Source organism: Panulirus ornatus, chromosome 29, assembly GCF_036320965.1.
Source record: "Panulirus ornatus isolate Po-2019 chromosome 29, ASM3632096v1, whole genome shotgun sequence".
Taxonomy (NCBI): Eukaryota; Metazoa; Arthropoda; class Malacostraca; order Decapoda; family Palinuridae; genus Panulirus; species Panulirus ornatus.
In genome coordinates this window covers 20,919,454-20,939,453 of record NC_092252.1, presented here as the reverse complement: position 1 = coordinate 20,939,453, position 20,000 = coordinate 20,919,454, and the positions used below count along the sequence as shown (strand labels likewise).

The window sequence follows — 20,000 nt, the reverse complement described above, 5'->3', positions numbered from 1 at the left end:
ATATTTAACTTTCTAAAAGAGGAAACAGAAGAAGGAGTAATGCGGGGAGTGCTCATCATCCTCGAAGACTCAGATTGGAGTGTCCAAATGTGTGTGGATGTAATTAAGATCAGAAAAGAGGAGAGATGGGTAGTATGTTTGAGGGAAGGAACCTGAATGTTCTGGCTCTAAGTGAAACGAAGCTCAAGGGTAAATGGGCAGAGTGGTTTGGGAGTGCTTTAAGAGTAAAGTCAGAGATTGGTGAGAGGACAAGAGCAAAGGAGGGAGTAGCACTACTCCTGAAGCAGGAGTTGTGGAAGCATGTAGCAGTGTGCAAGAAAATATACTCAAGATTGATATGGGTGAAACTGATAGTGGATGGAGAAGGATGGGTGATTATGGGTGATTATGCAACTGGTCATGAGAAGAAAGATCATGAGAGGCAAGTGTTTTGGGAGCAGCTTTCATACACGAAACCGGGTTATGGTGATGGGTGTTTTGAATACAAAGGTGAGGAATGTGATAGTTGAGGGTATAATTGGTGTACATGGGGTGTTTAGTGTTGTAAATACAAATGGTGAGGAGATTGTGGATTTGCGTACTGAAAAAGGAGTGGTGATTGGGAATCCTTCGCTTAGAAACACAGATATACATAGTTATACGTATGTAAGTAGGAGCGATGGCCAGAGAGCATTATTAGATTACGTGTTAATTGACAGGCGCGTGAAAGAGACTTTTGGATGTTGATATGCTGAGAGGGGCAACTGGAGGCATGTCTGATCATTATCTTAGTGAGGCGAAGGCGAAGTTTAGTAGTTTTCAGAAAATAAGAGAGAATGTTGGGGTGAGGAGATTGGTGAGAGTAAGTGAGCTCTGAAGGAGACTTGTGTGAGGAAGTCCTAGGAAAGATTGAGTGCAAAATTGAAAAAGTTGAGAGGAAATGACGTAAGGGGAGTGGGGGAGGAATGGGATGTATTAAAGGAAGCAGTGATGGCTTGTGGAAAAGATGCTTGTGGCATGAGAAAAATGGGAGGTAGGCATATAAGAAAGGGTAGTGAGTGGTGGGATGAAGAAGTAAGATTGTTAATGAAAGAGAAAAGAGAGAAACGTTTGGACGATTTTTGCAGTGAAGTGGTGGAAATGACTGGGAGATGTATAAAAGAAAGGGGCAGGAGGTCAGAGAAAGGTGCAAGAGGTGAAAAAGAGGGAAATGAGGAAGTATCGTTAAACTTTAGGGAGAATAAAAGGATATTTTGGAAGGAGGAAAATAAAGTGCCTAAGACAAGAGAAGAAATGGGAACATCGGTGAAGGGGGCTTATGGGGAGTTAATCAAAAGTAGTGATGAAGTGAGGAGGTGGAGTGAGTATTTTGAAGTAACAACGCCTAAAAAACACATAAAGCTAATAGAGGTGGTGCAGAGGAAGACAACAAGGACGTTACCAGTATCAACAAAGCAGAATCACAGAGAAGAATTGGATTCCTAATTTATGTCCAACGTGGATGAGAGAAAAGATCGGAGTGACCTGATCACAACATACAACTTCTTTTACCAAACTGATGAAGTAAACGGTTGACACTTCTTTCATAATAGGACCAGAGAACAACATGAAATTAAGCATAGGATTTGGTATGAAATATGTAGAGAAATACTTTTATAGTATAAGAAAGTTGGATGAATGGAATAAAGTGAAAGAGTGTATATTAAATGAAGACAGCAAAGAGAGATTTCATTTAAAGTCGTATGACAGGAGATGATGTTCAGGAGATGGGGCCCCAACAGTGTAAACTTCCTTCCCGTACAGTACAAATAGGTGATTACACACACACACACAGATGACAACTGTAAACTGTCAAGTAACATTAGTTGTTACAACCGTAAATCATTATTTTCTTTCCTAGTGTGTGTGTGTGTGTGTGTGTGTGTGTGTGTGTGTGTGTGTGTGTGTGTGTGTGTGTGTGTTTGCTGTACTAGGATGTAGTTATACAATCTTGGGAACCATCTTTATCGGCCCGTTAGCTCAGTTGGTTAGAGCGCCGTGCTAATAACGCGGATGTCGAGGGTTCGACCCCCTTAAGGGCCAGTGTACGCAACTTTTGATGGGTCACATGCATATTGAGAGTGTTTGTAGTCTTAGAATTACATCTTAACACCTGAAGATATACTTAAAGAGTCTTTCTCTCCCTATCCCTGGAGATAGGGGAGAAAGAATATTTACCCCGTATTCCCCGCTTGTCTTAGAACGTGATTAAAGGGGACAGGAGCAGGGGACTAGAAAACCTCCCCTCCTTATATTTAACTTTCTAAAAGAGGAAACAGAAGAAGGAGTAATGCGGGGAGTGCTCATCCTCCTCGAAGACTCAGATTGGAGTGTCTACATGTGTGTGGATGTAATTAAGATGAGAAAAGAGGAGAGATGGGTAGTATGTTTGAGGGAAGGAACCTGAATGTTTTGGCTCTAAGTGAAACGAAGCTCAAGGGTAAATGGGAAGAGTGGTTTGGGAATGCCTTAGGAGTAAAGTCAGGGATTGGTGAGAGGACAAGAGCAAAGGAGGGAGTAGCACTACTCCTGAAGCAGGAGTTGTGGAAGCATGTAGCAGGGTGCAAGAAAATATACTCAAGATTGATATGGGTGAAACTGAAAGTGGATGGAGAAAGATGGGTGATTATCGGTGATTATGCAACTGGTTATGAGAAGAAAGATCATGAGAGGCAAGTGTTTTGGGAGCAGCTTTGATACACGAAACCGGGTTATGGTGATGGGTGATTTGAATGCAAAGGTGAGGAATGTGATAGTTGAGGGTATAATTGGTGTACATGGGGTGTTCAGTGTTGGAAATAAATATGGTGAGGAGATTGTGGATTTGCGCACTGAAAGGGTGTGGTGATTGGGAATCCTTCGCTTAGAAACACATATATACATAGGTATACGTATGAAAGTAGGAGAAATGGTCAGAGAGCGTTCTTGGATTACGTGTTAATTGATATGCGCGTGAAAGAGACTTTTGGATGTTGATATGCTGAGAGGGGCAACTGGAGGCATGTCTGATCATTATCTTAGTGAGGCGAAGGCGAAATTTAGTAGTTTTCAGAAAAGAAGAGAGAATGTTGGGGTGAGGAGAGTGGTGAGAGTAAGTGAGCTCGATAAGGAGACTTGTTTGAGGAAGTCCTAGGAAAGATTGAGTGCAAAATTGAAAAAGTTGAGAGGAAATGACGTAAGGGGAGTGGGGGAGGAATGGGATGTATTAAAGGAAGCAGTGATGGCTTGTGGAAAAGATGCTTGTGGCATGAGAAAAATGGGAGGTAGGCATATAAGAAAGGGTAGTGAGTGGTGGGATGAAGAAGTAAGATTGTTAGTGAAAGAGAAGAGAGAGAAACGTTTGGACGATTTTTGCAGTGAAGTGGTGCAAATGACTGGGAGATGTATAAAAGAAAGGGGCAGGAGGTCAAGAGAAAGGTGCAAGAGGTGAAAAAGAGGGAAATGAGAGAGTATCGTTAAACTTTAGCGAGAATAAAAGGATATTTTGGAAGGAGGCAAATAAAGTGCCTAAGACAAGACAAGAAATGGGAACATCGGTGAAGGGGGCTTATGGGGAGTTAATCACAAGTAGTGATGAAGTGAGGAGGTGGAGTGAGTATTTTGAAGTAACAACGCCTAAAAAACACATAAAGCTAATAGAGGTGGTGCAGAGGAAGACAACAAGGACGTTACCAGTATCAACAAAGCAGAATCAAAGAGAAAAATTGGATTCCTAATATATGTCCAACGTGGATGAGAGAAAAGATAGGCGTGACCTGATCACAACATACAACTTCTTTTACCAAACTGATGAAGTAAACGGTTGACACTTCTTTCATAATAGGACCAGAGAACAACATGAAATTAAGCATAGGATTTGGTATGAATATGTAGAGAAATACTTTTATAGTATAAGAAAGTTGGATGAATGGAATAAAGTGAAAGAGTGTATATTAAATGAAGACAGCAAAGAGAGATTTCATTTAAAGTCGTATGACAGTAGAGGATGTTCAGGAGATGGGGCCCCAACAGTGTAAACTTCCTTCCCGTACAGTACAAATAGGTGATTACACACACACACAGATGACAACTGTAAACTGTCAAGTAACATTAGTTGTTACAACCGTAAATCATTATTTTCTTTCCTAGTGTGTGTGTGTGTGTGTGTGTGTGTGTGTGTGTGTGTGTGTGTGTGTGTGTGTGTGTGTGTGTGTGTGTGTGTGTGTGTGCTGTACTAGGATGGAGTTATACAATCTTGGGAACCATCTTTATCGGCCCGTTAGCTCAGTTGGTTAGAGCGCCGTGCTAATAACGCGGATGTCGAGGGTTCGACCCACTTAAGGGCCAGTGTACGCAACTTTTGATGGGTCACATGCATATTGAGAGTGTTTGTAGTCTTAGAATTACATCTTAACACCTGAAGATATACTTAAAGAGTCTTTCTCCCCTATCCCTGGAGATAGGGGAGAAAGAATATTTACCCCGTATTCCCCGCTTGTCTTAGAAGGTGATTAAAGGGGACAGGAGCAGGGACTAGAAAACCTCCCCTCCTTATATTTAACTTTCTAAAAGAGGAAACAGAAGAAGGAGTAATGCGGGGAGTGCTCATCCTCCTCGAAGACTCAGATTGGAGTGTCTACATGTGTGTGGATGTAATTAAGATGAGAAAAGAGGAGAGATGGGTAGTATGTTTGAGGGAAGGAACCTGAATGTTTTGGCTCTAAGTGAAACGAAGCTCAAGGGTAAATGGGAAGAGTGGTTTGGGAGTGCCTTAGGAGTAAAGTCAGGGATTGGTGAGAGGACAAGAGCAAAGGAGGGAGTAGCACTACTCCTGAAGCAGGAGTTGTGGAAGCATGTAGCAGGGTGCAAGAAAATATACTCAAGATTGATATGGGTGAAACTGAAAGTGGATGGAGAAAGATGGGTGATTATCGGTGATTATGCAACTGGTCATGAGAAGAAAGATCATGAGAGGCAAGTGTTTTGGGAGCAGCTTTCATACACGAAACCGGGTTATGGTAATGGGTGATTTGAATGCAAAGGTGAGGAATGTGATAGTTGAGGGTATAATTGGTGTACATGGGGTGTTCAGTGTTGTAAATACAAATGGTGTTTAGATTGTGGATTTGCGTACTGAAAAAGGAGTGGTGATTGGGAATCCTTCGCTTAGAAACACAGATATACATAGGTATACGTATGTAAGTAGGAGAGATGAACAGAGAGCATTATTGGATTACGTATTAATTGATAGGAGCGTGAAAGAGACTTTTGGATGTTGATATGCTGAGAGGGGCAACTGGAGGGATGTCTGATCATTATCTTAGTGAGGCGAAGGCGAAGTTTAGTTGTTTTCAGAAAAGAAGAGAGAATGTTGGGTGAGGAGAGTGGTGAAAGTAAGGAAAGGAGACTTGTGTGAGGAAGTCCTAGGAAAGATTGAGTGCAAAATTGAAAAAGTTGAGAGGAAATGACGTAAGGGGAGTGGGGGAGAAATGGGATGTATTACAGGAAGCAGTGATGGCTTGTGGAAAAGATGCTTGTGGCATGAGAAAAATGGGAGATAGGCATATAAGAAAGGGTAGTGAGTGGTGGGACGAGGAAATAAGATTGTTAGTGAAAGAGAAGAGAGAGAAACGTTTGGACGATTTTTGCAGTGAAGTGGTGCAAATGACTGGGAGAAGTATAAAAGAAAGGGGCAGGAGGTCATGAAAAAGGTGCAAGAGGTGAAAAAGAGGGAAATGAGAGAGTATCGTTAAACTTTAGGGAGAATAAAAGGATATTTTGGAAGGAGGCAAATAAAGTGCCTAAGACAAGAGAAGAAATGGGAACATCGGTGAAGGGGGCTTATGGGGAGTTAATCACAAGTAGTGATGAAGTGAGGAGGTGGAGTGAGTATTTTGAAGTAACAACGCCTAAAAAACACATAAAGCTAATAGAGGTGGTGCAGAGGAAGACAACAAGGACGTTACCAGTATCAACAAAGAAGAATCACAGAGAAAAATTGGATTCCTAATATATGTCCAACGTTGATGAGAGAAAAGATAGGCGTGACCTGATCACAACATACAACTTCTTTTACCAAACTGATGAATTAAACGGTTGACTCTTCTTTCATAATAGGACCAGAGAACAACATGAAATTAAGCATAGGATTTGGTATGAAATATGTAGAGAAATAATTTTATAGTATAAGAAAGTTGGATGAATGGAATAAAGTGAAAGAGTGTATATTAAATGAAGACAGCAAAGAGAGATTTCATTTAAAGTCGCATGACACGAGATGATGTTCAGGAGATGGGGCCCCAACAGTGTAAACTTCCTTCCCGTACAGTACAAATAGGTGATTATACACACACACAGATGACAACTGTAAACTCTCAAGTAACATTAGTTGTTACAACCGTAAATCATTATTTTCGTTCCTAGTGTGTGTGTGTGTGTGTGTGTGTGTGTGTGTGTGTGTGTGTGTGTGTGTGTGTTTGTATGTGTGTGTGTGTGTGTGTGTGTGTGTGTGTGTGTGTGTGTGTGTGTGTGTCTGTGTGCTGTACTAGGAGGGAGTTATACAATCTTGGGAACCATCTTTATCGGCCCGTTAGCTCAGTTGGTTAGAGCGCCGTGCTAATAACGCGGATGTCGAGGGTTCGACCCCCTTACGGGCCAATGTATACAATTTTTGATGTACAACATGCATAGTGAGAGTGCATGTGGTCTTAAAATAAGGTCTTAACACCTGAAGAAGTTGTTAATGATTTATTGGTATTTCACTATATTATGACGTTGTCGGCCTTAATGACCGTGGCAGTTGAAAGGTCTAAAGGACAAACAACTGACCAAACAAACCATCTCTTAAATCTTTTCCACTATCATAAAGATTTTTGGTTTTCTGTAAGTTGACCACATTTACTATTTCCTCATTTAGTCTGTTCCATTTCTCCACCACTCTCATACTGTTAAAGTACTTATTCATATATCTTTGAACAAGTACATTGTTTAATTACATGTTATGACCTCTGGTTGCTCTATACCTAGATCCTTCGAAGAACTGTACACTGTTGACGACATCATACTGGTTTAGAAACTTCTAGGTTGTGATCAGATCACTCCTCACTCTTCTTTCGCTCATGATAGACTAATGTAAAGCCTCTGAGCTTTCTCTTTAACTAAACTCTTAATGCTGGTACCGTGCTTGTTTTCCTTCTTCTGGACCTTCTCCATTGGCTCGTTGTGTTTCTTTATGTGCGGTGAACAACCCTGGGAAGCATATTGCAGTTTTAGTGTTTTTGTAGGTTATGAACAACTTGTTGAATATTGCCTTATCCATAAGTCTGAAAGCCATTCTAATATTTGCCAACACACAGTTGGAATTCTTAAACATTCTCCGAAGGGATTCGGCGAATCGTAAAGGACGAGTCTCCTGTACCTGGAGGCAGCTGCTTGTATGAAGGTTCCCAGGAGCAACCGGTATATATAATGTTTACATCTAGTATCTAGTACATATGATGGTTACCTGGTGCCTCTTATACATATGATGATTACCTGGTGCCTGCTGTACATATGATGGTTACCTGGTGCCTGCTGTACATATGATGGTTACCTGGAGGTTTCTGTACATATGATGGTCACCTGCAGCCTCCTGTACATATGATGGTTACGACTGTTAACTGTCATGTAACACTGGTTATTAAAACCGCAAAACATTATCTTCTTTTCCATTGTGTGTGTGTGTGTGTGTGTGTGTGTGTGTGTGTGTGTGTGTGTGTGTGTGTGTGTGTGTGTGTTTGCTGCACTGGGATGGAGTTATACAATCTTGGGAACCATCTTTATCGGCCCGTTAGCTCAGTTGGTTAGAGCGCCGTGCTAATAACGCGGATGTCGAGGGTTCGACCCCCTTAAGGGCCAGTGTACGCAACTTTTGATGGGTCACATGCATATTGAGAGTGTTTGTAGTCTTAGAATTACATCTTAACACCTGAAGATATACTTAAAGAGTCTTTCTCCCCTATCCCTGGAGATAGGGGAGAAAGAATATTTACCCCGTATTCCCCGCTTGTCTTAGAAGGTGATTAAAGGGGACAGGAGCAGGGGACTAGAAAACCTCCCCTCCTTATATTTAACTTTCTAAAAGAGGAAACAGAAGAAGGAGTAATGCGGGGAGTGCTCATCCTCCTCGAAGACTCAGATTGGAGTGTCTACATGTGTGTGGATGTAATTAAGATGAGAAAAGAGGAGAGATGGGTAGTATGTTTGAGGGAAGGAACCTGAATGTTTTGGCTCTAAGTGAAACGAAGCTCAAGGGTAAATGGGAAGAGTGGTTTGGGAGTGCTTTAGGAGTAAAGTCAGAGATTGGTGAGAGGACAAGAGAAAAGGAGGGAGTAGCACTACTCCTGAAGCAGGAGTTGTGGAAGCATGTAGCAGAGTGCAAGAAAATATACTCAAGATTGATATGGGTGAAACTGAAAGTGGATGGAGAAAGATGGGTGATTATCGGTGATTATGCAACTGGTCATGAGAAGAAAGATCATGAGAGGCAAGTGTTTTGGGAGCAGCTTTGATACACGAAACCGGGTTATGGTGATGGGTGATTTGAATGCAAAGGTGAGGAATGTGATAGTTGAGGGTATAATTGGTGTACATGGGGTGTTCAGTGTTGGAAATAGATATGGTGAGGAGATTGTGGATTTGCGCACTGAAAAGGGTGTGGTGATTAGGAATCCTTCGCTTAGAAACACATATATACATAGGTATACGTATGAATGGATGAGAAATGGTCAGAGAGCGTTCTTGGATTACGTGTTAATTGATATGCGCTTGAAAGAGAGTTTTGGATGTTGATATGCTGAGAGGGGCAACTGGAGGCATGTTTGATCATTATCTTACTGAGGCTAAGGCGAAATTTAGTAGCTTTCAGAAAAGAAGAGAGAATGTTGGGGTGAGGAGAGTGGTGAGAGTAAGTGAGCTCGATAAGGAGACTTGTTTGAGGAAGTCCTAGGAAAGATTGAGTGCAAAATTGAAAAAATTGAGAGGAAATGACGTAAGGGGAGTGGGGGAGGAATGGGATGTATTAAAGGAAGCAGTGATGGCTTGTGGAAAAGATGCTTGTGGTATGAGAAAAATGGGAGGTAGGCATATAAGAAAGGGTAGTGAGTGGTGGGATGAAGAAGTAAGATTGTTAGTGAAAGAGAAGAGAGAGAAACGTTTGGACGATTTTTGCAGTGAAGTGGTGCAAATGACTGGGAGATGTATAAAAGAAAGGGGCAGGAGGTCAAGAGAAAGGTGCAAGAGGTGAAAAAGAGGGAAATGAGAGAGTATCGTTAAACTTTAGCGAGAATAAAAGGATATTTTGGAAGGAGGCAAATAAAGTGCCTAAGACAAGAGAAGAAATGGGAACATCGGTGAAGGGGGCTTATGGGGAGTTAATCACAAGTAGTGATGAAGTGAGGAGGTGGAGTGAGTATTTTGAAGTAACAACGCCTAAAAAACACATAAAGCTAATAGAGGTGGTGCAGAGGAAGACAACAAGGACGTTACCAGTATCAACAAAGCAGAATCGTAGAGAAAAATTGGATTCCTAATATATGTCCAACGTGGATGAGAGAAAAGATAGGCGTGACCTGATCACAACATACAACTTCTTTTACCAAACTGATGAAGTAAACGGTTGACACTTCTTTCATAATAGGACCAGAGAACAACATGAAATTAAGCATAAGATTTGGTATGAAATATGTAGAGAAATACTTTTATAGTATAAGAAAGTTGGATGAATGGAATAAAGTGAAAGAGTGTATATTAAATGAAGACAGCAAAGAGAGATTTCATTTAAAGTCGTATGACAGGAGAGGATGTTCAGGAGATGGGGCCCCAACAGTGTAAACTTCCTTCCCGTACAGTACAAATAGGTGATTACACACACACACAGATGACAACTGTAAACTGTCAAGTAACATTAGTTGTTACAACCGTAAATCATTATTTTCTTTCCTGTGTGTGTGTGTGTGTGTGTGTGTGTGTGTGTGTGTGTGTGTGTGTGTGTGTGTGTGTGTGTGTGTGTGTGTGTGTGTGTGTGTGTGTGCTGTACTAGGAGGGAGTTATACAATCTTGGGAACCATCTTTATCGGCCCGTTAGCTCAGTTGGTTAGAGCGCCGTGCTAATAACGCGGATGTCGAGGGTTCGACCCCCTTACGGGCCAATGTATACAATTTTTGATGTACAACATGCATAGTGAGAGTGTATGTGGTCTTAAAATTAGGTCTTAACACCTGAAGAAGTTGTTAATGATTTATTGGTATTTCAGTATATTATGACGTTGTCGGCCTTAATGACCGTGGCAGTTGAAAGGTCTAAAGGCCAAACAACTGACCAAACAACCCATCTCTTAAATCTTTTCCACTATCATAAAGATTTTTGGTTTTCTGTACGTTGACCACATTTACTATTTCCTCATTTAGTCTGTTCCATTTCTCCACCACTCTCATACTGTTAAAGTACTTATTCATATATCTTTGAACAAGTACATTGCTTAATTACATGTTATGACCTCTGGTTGTTCTATCCCTAGATCCTTCGAAGAACTGTACACTGTTGACGACATCACACTGGTTTAGAAACTTCTAGGTTGTGATCAGATCACTCCTCACTCTTCTTTCGCTCATGATAGACTAATGTAAAGCCTCTGAGCTTTCTCTTTAACTAAACTCTTAATGCTGGTACCGTGCTTGTTTTCCTTCTTCTGGACCTTCTCCATTGGCTCGTTGTGTTTCTTTATGTGCGGTGAACAACCCTGGAAAGCATATTGCAGTTTTAGTGTTTTTGTAGGTTATGAACAACTTGTTGAATATTTCCTTATCCATAAGTCTGAAAACCATTCTAATATTTGCCAACAGACAGTTGGAATTCTTAAACATTCTCCGAAGGGATTCGGCGAATCGTAAAGGACGAGTCTCCTGTACCTGGAGGCAGCTGCTTGTATGAAGGTTCCCAGGAGCATCCGGTATATATAATGTTTACATCTAGTATCTAGTACATATGATGGTTACCTGGTGCCTCTTATACATATGATGATTACCTGGTGCCTGCTGTACATATGATGGTTACCTGGAGGTTTCTGTACATATGATGGTCACCTGCAGCCTCCTGTACATATGATGGTTACGACTGTAAACTGTCATGTAACATTGGTTATCAAAACCGTAAAACATTATCTTCTTTTCCAGTGTGTGTGTGTGTGTGTGTGTGTGTGTGTGTGTGTGTGTGTGTGTGTGTGTGTGTGTGTGTGTTTGCTGTACTAGGATGGAGTTATACAATCTTGGGAACCATCTTTATCGGCCCGTTAGCTCAGTTGGTTAGAGCGCCGTGCTAATAACGCGGATGTCGAGGGTTCGACCCCCTTAAGGGCCAGTGTACGCAACTTTTGATGGGTCACATGCATATTGAGAGTGTTTGTAGTCTTAGAATTACATCTTAACACCTGAAGATATACTTAAAGAGTCTTTCTCCCCTATCCCTGGAGATAGGGGAGAAAGAATATTTACCCCGTATTCCCCGCTTGTCTTAGAAGGTGATTAAAGGGGACAGGAGCAGGGGACTAGAAAACCTCCCCTCCTTATATTTAACTTTCTAAAAGAGGAAACAGAAGAAGGAGTAATGCGGGGAGTGCTCATCCTCCTCGAAGACTCAGATTGGAGTGTCTACATATGTGTGGATGTAATTAAGATGGGAAAAGAGGAGAGATGGTAGTATGTTTGAGGGAAGGTACCTGAATGTTTTGGCTCTAAGTGAATCGAAGCTCAAGGGTAAATGGGAAGAGTGGTTTGGGAGTGCCTTAGGAGTAAAGTCAGGGATTGGTGAGAGGACAAGAGCAAAGGAGGGAGTAGCACTACTCCTGAAGCAGGAGTTGTGGAAGCATGTAGCAGGGTGCAAGAAAATATACTCAAGATTGATATGGGTGAAACTGAAAGTGGATGGAGAAAGATGGGTGATTATCGGTGATTATGCAACTGGTCATGAGAAGAAAGATCATGAGAGGCAAGTGTTTTGGGAGCAGCTTTGATACACGAAACCGGGTTATGGTGATGGGTGATTTGAATGCAAAGGTGAGGAATGTGATAGTTGAGGGTATAATTGGTGTACATGGGGTGTTCAGTGTTGTAAATACAAATGGTGAGGAGATTGTGGATTTGCGTACTGAAAAAGGAGTGGTGATTGGGAATCCTTCGCTTAGAAACACAGATATACATAGGTATACGTATGTAAGTAGGAGAGATGGCCAGAGAGCATTATTGGATTACGTGTTAATTGATAGGCGCGTGAAAGAGACTTTTGGATGTTGATATGCTGAGAGGGGCAACTGGAGGGATGTCTGATCATTATCTTAGTGAGGCGAAGGCGAAGTTTAGTAGTTTTCAGAAAAGAAGAGAGAATGTTGGGGTGAGGAGAGTGGTGAGAGTAAGTGAGCTCGGAAAGGAGACTTGTGTGAGGAAGTCCTAGGAAAGATTGAGTGCAAAATTGAAAAAGTTGAGAGGAAATGACGTAAGGGGAGTGGGGGAGGAATTGGATGTATTAAAGGAAGCAGTGATGGCTTGTGGAAAAGATGCTTGTGGCATGAGAAAAATGGGAGGTAGGCATATAAGAAAGGGTAGTGAGTGGTGGGATGAAGAAGTAAGATTGTTAGTGAAAGAGAAGAGAGAGAAACGTTTGGACGATTTTTGCAGTGAAGTGGTGCAAATGACTGGGAGATGTATAAAAGAAAGGGGCAGGAGGTCAAGAGAAAGGTGCAAGAGGTGAAAAAGAGGGAAATGAGAGAGTATCGTTAAACTTTAGGGAGAATAAAAGGATATTTTGGAAGGAGGCAAATAAAGTGCCTAAGACAAGACAAGAAATGGGAACATCGGTGAAGGGGGCTTATGGGGAGTTAATCACAAGTAGTGATGAAGTGAGGAGGTGGAGTGAGTATTTTGAAGTAACAACGCCTAAAAAACACATAAAGCTAATAGAGGTGGTGCAGAGGAAGACAACAAGGACGTTACCAGTATCAACAAAGCAGAATCACAGAGAAAAATTGGATTCCTAATATATGTCCAACGTGGATGAGAGAAAAGATAGGCGTGACCTGATCACAACATACAACTTCTTTTACCAAACTGATGAAGTAAACGGTTGACACTTCTTTCATAATAGGACCAGAGAACAACATGAAATTAAGCATAGGATTTGGTATGAAATATGTAGAGAAATACTTTTATAGTATAAGAAAGTTGGATGAATGGAATAAAGTGAAAGAGTGTATATTAAATGAAGACAGCAAAGAGAGATTTCATTTAAAGTCGTATGACAGGAGAGGATGTTCAGGAGATGGGGCCCCAACAGTGTAAACTTCCTTCCCGTACAGTACAAATAGGTGATTACACACACACACAGATGACAACTGTAAACTGTCAAGTAACATTAGTTGTTACAACCGTAAATCATTATTTCTTTCCTAGTGTGTGTGTGTGTGTGTGTGTGTGTGTGTGTGTGTGTGTTTGTGTGTGTGTGTGTGTGTGTGTGTGCTGTACTAGGAGGGAGTTATACAATCTTGGGAACCATCTTTATCGGCCCGTTAGCTCAGTTGGTTAGAGCGCCGTGCTAATAACGCGGATGTCGAGGGTTCGACCCCCTTACGGGCCAATGTATACAATTTTTGATGTACAACATGCATAGTGAGAGTGTATGTGGTCTTAAAATTAGGTCTTAACACCTGAAGAAGTTGTTAATGATTTATTGGTATTTCAGTATATTATGACGTTGTCGGCCTTAATGACCGTGGCAGTTGAAAGGTCTAAAGGCCAAACAACTGACCAAACAACCCATCTCTTAAATCTTTTCCACTATCATAAAGATTTTTGGTTTTCTGTAAGTTGACCACATTTACTATTTCCTCATTTAGTCTGTTCCATTTCTCCACCACTCTCATACTGTTAAAGTACTTATTCATATATCTTTGAACAAGTACATTGCTTAATTACATGTTATGACCTCTGGTTGTTCTATCCCTAGATCCTTCGAAGAACTGTACACTGTTGACGACATCACACTGGTTTAGAAACTTCTAGGTTGTGATCAGATCACTCCTCACTCTTCTTTCGCTCATGATAGACTAATGTAAAGCCTCTGAGCTTTCTCTTTAACTAAACTCTTAATGCTGGTACCGTGCTTGTTTTCCTTCTTCTGGACCTTCTCCATTGGCTCGTTGTGTTTCTTTATGTGCGGTGAACAACCCTGGGAAGCATATTGCAGTTTTAGTGTTTTTGTAGGTTATGAACAACTTGTTGAATATTTCCTTATCCATAAGTCTGAAAGCCATTCTAATATTTGCCAACAGACAGTTGGAATTCTTAAACATTCTCCGAAGGGATTCGGCGAATCGTAAAGGACGAGTCTCCTGTACCTGGAGGCAGCTGCTTGTATGAAGGTTCCCAGGAGCATCCGGTATATATAATGTTTACATCTAGTATCTAGTACATATGATGGTTACCTGGTGCCTCTTATACATATGATGATTACCTGGTGCCTGCTGTACATATGATGGTTACCTGGAGGTTTCTGTATATATGATGGTCACCTGCAGCCTTCTGTACATATGATGGTTACGACTGTAAAGTGTCATGTAACATTGGTTATTAAAACCGTAAAACATTATCTTCTTTTCCAGTGTGTGTGTGTGTGTGTCTGTGTGTGTGTCTGTGTGTGTGTGTGTGTGTGTGTGTGTGTGTGTGTGTGTGATTGTGTGTTTACTGTACTAGGATGGGGTTATAAAATCTTGGGAAACATCTTTATCGGCCTGTTAGCTCAGTTCGTTAGAGCGCCGTGCTAATAATGCGGATGTCGAGGGTTCGACCCCCTTAAGGGCCAGTGTACGCAACTTTTGATGGGTCACATGCATATTGAGAGTGCTTGTAGTCTTAGAATTACATCTTAACACCTGGAAATATACTTAAAGAGTCTTTCTCTCCTATCCCTGGAGATAATGTCAGGGATTTGTGAGAGGATAAGAGCAAAGGAGGGAGTAGCACTACTACTGAAGCAGGAGTTGTGGTGCATGTAGCAGGGTGCAAGAAAATATACTCAAGATTGATATGGGTGAAACTGAAAGTGGATGGAGAAAGATGGGTGATTATCGGTGATTATGCAACTGGTCATGAGAAGAAAGATCATGAGAGGCAAGTGGTTTGGGAGCAGCTTTGATACACGAAACCGGGTTATGGTGATGGGTGATTTGAATGCAAAGGTGAGGAATGTGATAGTTGAGGATATAATTGGTGTACATGGGTTGTTCAGTATTGTAAATACAAATGGTGATGAGATTGTGGATTTGCGTACTTAAAAAGGAGTGGTAATTTAGAATCCTTCGCTTAGAAACACAGATATACATAGGTATACGTATGCAAGTATGAGAGATGGCCAGAGAGCATTATTGGATTACGTGTTAATTGATAGGCGCGTGAAAGAGATTTCTGTAAGTTGATATTCTGAGAGGGGCAACTGGAGGCATGTCTGATCATTACCTTAGTGAGGCGAAGGCGAAGTTTAGTAGTAATCAGAAAAGAAGAGAGAATGTTGGGGTGAGGAGACTGGTGAGAGTAAGTGAGCTCGGAAAGGAGACTTGTGTGAGGAAGTCCTAGGAAAGATTGAGTGCAAAATTAAAAAAGCTGAGAGGAAATGACGTAAGGGGAGTGGGGGAGGAATGGGATGTATTAAAGGAAGCAGTGATAGCTTGTGGAAAAGATGCTTGTGGCATGAGAAAAATGGGAGGTAGGCTTATAAGAAAGGGTAGTGAGTGGTGGGATGAAGAAGTAAGATTGTTAGTGAAAGAGAAGAGAGAGAAACGTTTGGACGATTTTTGCAGTGAAGTAGGGCAAATGACTGGGAGATGTATAAAAGAAAGGGGCAGGAGGTCAAGAGAAAGGTCCAAGAGGTGAAAAAGAGGGAAATGAGAGTATCGTTAAACTTTAGGGAGAATAAAAGGATATTTTGGAAGGAGGCAAATAAAGTGCCTAAGACAAGAGAAGAAATGGGAACATCGGTGAAGGGGGCTTATGTGGAGTTAATCACAAGTAGTGATGAAGTGAGGAGGTGGAGTGAGTATTTTGAAGTAACAACGCCTAAAAAAAACATAAAGCTAATAGAGGTGGTGGAGAGGAAGCAGAATCACAGAGAAAAATTGGATTCCTAATATATGTCCAACGTGGATGAGAGAAAAGATAGGCGTGATCTGATCACAACATACAACCTCCTTTACCAAACTGATGAAGTAAACGGTTGACACTTCTTTCATAATAGGACCAAAGAACAACATGAAATTAAGCATAGGATTTGGTATGAAATAGGTAGAGAAATACTTTTATAGTATAAGAAAGTTGGATGAATGGAATAAAGTGAAAGAGTGTATATTAAATGAAGACAGCAAAGAGAGATTTCATTTAAAGTCGTATGACAGGAGAGGATGTTCAGGAGATGGGGCCCCAACAGTGTAAACTTCCTTCCCGTACAGTACAAATAGGTGATTACACACACACACAGATGACAACTGTAAACTGTCAAGTAACATTAGTTGTTACAACCGTAAATCATTATTTTCTTTCCTAGTGTGTGTGTGTGTGTGTGTGTGTGTGTGTGTGTGTGTGTGTGTGTGTGTGTGTGTGTGTGTGTGTGTGTGTGTGTGTGTGTGTGTGTGTGTGTGTGTGTGTGTGTGTGTGTGTGTGTGTGTGTGTGTGTGTGTGTGCTGTACTAGGAGGGAGTTATACAATCTTGGGAACCATCTTTATCGGCCCGTTAGCTCAGTTGGTTAGAGCGCCGTGCTAATAACGCGGATGTCGAGGGTTCGACCCCCTTAAGGGCCAGTGTACGCAACTTTTGATGGGTCACATGCATATTGAGAGTGTTTGTAGTCTTAGAATTACATCTTAACACCTGAAGATATACTTAAAGAGTCTTTCTCCCCTATCCCTGGAGATAGGGGAGAAAGAATATTTACCCCGTATTCCCCGCTTGTCTTAGAAGGTGATTAAAGGGGACAGGAGCAGGGACTAGAAAACCTCCTCTCCTTATATTTAACTTTCTAAAAGAGGAAACAGAAGAAGGAGTAATGCGGGGAGTGCTCATCCTCCTCGAAGGCTCAGATTGGAGTGTCTAAATGTGTGTGGATGTAACTAAGATGAGAAAAAGAAGAGATACCTAGTATGTTTGAGGGAAGGAACTTGAATCTTTTTGGCTCTGAGTGAAACGAAGCTGAAAGGTAAAGGGGAAGAGTGGTTTGGGAATGCCTTAGTAGTAAAGTCAGGGATTGGTGAGAGGACAAGAGAAAAGGAGGGAGTAGCACTACTCCTGAAGCAGGAGTTGTGGAAGCATGTGACAGGGTGTAAGAAACTATACTCTAGATTGATATGGGTAAAACATAAAGTGGATGGAGAAAGATAGGTGATTATTGGTGATTATGCAACTGGTTATGAGAAGAAAGATCATGAGAGGCAAGTGTTTTGGGAGCAGCTATGATGCACGAGACCGGGTTATGGTGATGGATGATTTGAATGCAAAGGTGAGGAATGTGATAGTTGAGGGTATAATTGGTGTACATGGGGTGTTCAGTGTTGTAAATACAAATGGTGACGAGCTTGCGGATTTGCGTACTGAAAAAGGACTGGTGATTGGGAATACTTCGTTTAGAAACACAGACATACCTAGGTATACGTATGTAAGTAGGAGAGATGGCCAGATATCGTTATTGGATTAGGTGTTAATTGATAGGCGCGTGAAAGAGACTTTTGGATGTTGATGTGCTGAGAGGGGCAACTGGTGGCATGTCTGATCATTATCTTAGTGAGGCGAAGGCGAAGTTTAGTAGTTATCAGAAAAGAAGAGAGAATGTTGGGGTCAGGAGAGTGGTGAGAGTAAGGGAGCTCGGAAGGGAGGCTTGTGTGAGGAAGTCCTAGGGAAGTTGAGTGCAGAATTGAAAAACTTGAGAGGAAATGACGTAAGGGGAGTGGGGGAGGAATGGGATGTATTAAAGGAAGCAGTGATGGCTTGTGGAAAAGATGCTTGTGGCATGAGAAAAATGGGAGGTAGGCATATAAGAAAGGGTAGTGAGTGGTGGGATGAAGAAGTAAGATTGTTAGTGAAAGAGAAGAGAGAGAAACGTTTGGACGATTTTTGCAGTGAAGTGGTGCAAATGACTGGGAGATGTATAAAAGAAAGGGGCAGGAGGTCAAGAGAAAGGTGCAAGAGGTGAAAAAGAGGGAAATGAGAGAGTATCGTTAAACTTTAGGGAGAATAAAAGGATATTTTGGAAGGAGGCAAATAAAGTGCCTAAGACAAGAGAAGAAATGGGAACATCGGTGAAGGGGGCTTATGGGGAGTTAATCACAAGTAGTGATGAAGTGAGGAGGTGGAGTGAGTATTTTGAAGTAACAACGCCTAAAAAACACATAAAGCTAATAGAGGTGGTGCAGAGGAAGACAACAAGGACGTTACCAGTATCAACAAAGCAGAATCACAGAGAAAAATTGGATTCCTAATATATGTCCAACGTGGATGAGAGAAAAGATAGGCGTGACCTGATCACAACATACAACTTCTTTTACCAAACTGATGAAGTAAACGGTTGACACTTCTTTCATAATAGGACCAGAGAACAACATGAAATTAAGCATAGGATTTGGTATGAAATATGTAGAGAAATACTTTTATAGTATAAGAAAGTTGGATGAATGGAATAAAGTGAAAGAGTGTATATTAAATGAAGACAGCAAAGAGAGATTTCATTTAAAGTCGTATGACAGGAGAGGATGTTCAGGAGATGGGGCCCCAACAGTGTAAACTTCCTTCCCGTACAGTACAAATAGGTGATTACACACACACACAGATGACAACTGTAAACTGTCAAGTAACATTAGTTGTTACAACCGTAAATCATTATTTTCTTTCCTAGTGTGTGTGTGTGTGTGTGTGTGTGTGTGTGTGTGTGTGTGTGTGTGTGTGCTGTACTAGGAGGGAGTTATACAATCTTGGGAACCATCTTTATCGGCCCGTTAGCTCAGTTGGTTAGAGCGCCGTGCTAATAACGCGGATGTCGAGGGTTCGACCCCCTTACGGGCCAATGTATACAATTTTTGATGTACAACATGCATAGTGAGAGTGTATGTGGTCTTAAAATTAGGTCTTAACACCTGAAGAAGTTGTTAATGATTTATTGGTATTTCAGTATATTATGACGTTGTCGGCCTTAATGACCGTGCCAGTTGAAAGGTCTAAAGGCCAAACAACTGACCAAACAACCCATCTCTTAAATCTTTTCCACTATCATAAAGATTTTTGGTTTTCTGTACGTTGACCACATTTACTATTTCCTCATTTAGTCTGTTCCATTTCTCCACCACTCTCATACTGTTAAAGTACTTATTCATATATCTTTGAACAAGTACATTGCTTAATTACATGTTATGACCTCTGGTTGTTCTATCCCTAGATCCTTCGAAGAACTGTACACTGTTGACGACATCACACTGGTTTAGAAACTTCTAGGTTGTGATCAGATCACTCCTCACTCTTCTTTCGCTCATGATAGACTAATGTAAAGCCTCTGAGCTTTCTCTTTAACTAAACTCTTAATGCTGGTACCGTGCTTGTTTTCCTTCTTCTGGACCTTCTCCATTGGCTCGTTGTGTTTCTTTATGTGCGGTGAACAACCCTGGGAAGCATATTGCAGTTTTAGTGTTTTTGTAGGTTATGAACAACTTGTTGAATATTTCCTTATCCATAAGTCTGAAAGCCATTCTAATATTTGCCAACAGACAGTTGGAATTCTTAAACATTCTCCGAAGGGATTCGGCGAATCGTAAAGGACGAGTCTCCTGTACCTGGAGGCAGCTGCTTGTATGAAGGTTCCCAGGAGCATCCGGTATATATAATGTTTACATCTAGTATCTAGTACATATGATGGTTACCTGGTGCCTCTTATACATATGATGATTAC

At 41.3% G+C, this 20,000-nt stretch overlaps 9 non-coding genes across 9 annotated transcripts; all 9 read left to right on the top strand.

Moving 5' to 3' along the window:
• Window positions 1-1,987: 1,987 nt before the first annotated feature.
• TRNAI-AAU (transfer RNA isoleucine (anticodon AAU)) lies at window positions 1,988-2,061 on the top strand. Its single transcript has one exon. It is a non-coding gene; the product is annotated as a tRNA-Ile (tRNA).
• A 2,209-nt stretch (window positions 2,062-4,270) lies between these two features.
• TRNAI-AAU (transfer RNA isoleucine (anticodon AAU)) lies at window positions 4,271-4,344 on the top strand. Its single transcript has one exon. It is a non-coding gene; the product is annotated as a tRNA-Ile (tRNA).
• Window positions 4,345-6,580: 2,236 nt separating this feature from the next.
• Window positions 6,581-6,654, top strand: TRNAI-AAU (transfer RNA isoleucine (anticodon AAU)). The gene has a single exon. It is a non-coding gene; the product is annotated as a tRNA-Ile (tRNA).
• Window positions 6,655-7,819: 1,165 nt separating this feature from the next.
• Window positions 7,820-7,893, top strand: TRNAI-AAU (transfer RNA isoleucine (anticodon AAU)). The gene has a single exon. It is a non-coding gene; the product is annotated as a tRNA-Ile (tRNA).
• A 2,217-nt stretch (window positions 7,894-10,110) lies between these two features.
• On the top strand, window positions 10,111-10,184 carry TRNAI-AAU (transfer RNA isoleucine (anticodon AAU)). The gene has a single exon. It is a non-coding gene; the product is annotated as a tRNA-Ile (tRNA).
• A 1,134-nt stretch (window positions 10,185-11,318) lies between these two features.
• TRNAI-AAU (transfer RNA isoleucine (anticodon AAU)) lies at window positions 11,319-11,392 on the top strand. Its single transcript has one exon. It is a non-coding gene; the product is annotated as a tRNA-Ile (tRNA).
• Window positions 11,393-13,586: 2,194 nt separating this feature from the next.
• On the top strand, window positions 13,587-13,660 carry TRNAI-AAU (transfer RNA isoleucine (anticodon AAU)). The gene has a single exon. It is a non-coding gene; the product is annotated as a tRNA-Ile (tRNA).
• A 3,138-nt stretch (window positions 13,661-16,798) lies between these two features.
• TRNAI-AAU (transfer RNA isoleucine (anticodon AAU)) lies at window positions 16,799-16,872 on the top strand. Its single transcript has one exon. It is a non-coding gene; the product is annotated as a tRNA-Ile (tRNA).
• Window positions 16,873-19,050: 2,178 nt separating this feature from the next.
• TRNAI-AAU (transfer RNA isoleucine (anticodon AAU)) lies at window positions 19,051-19,124 on the top strand. Its single transcript has one exon. It is a non-coding gene; the product is annotated as a tRNA-Ile (tRNA).
• The last annotated feature ends 876 nt before the right edge of the window (window positions 19,125-20,000 follow it).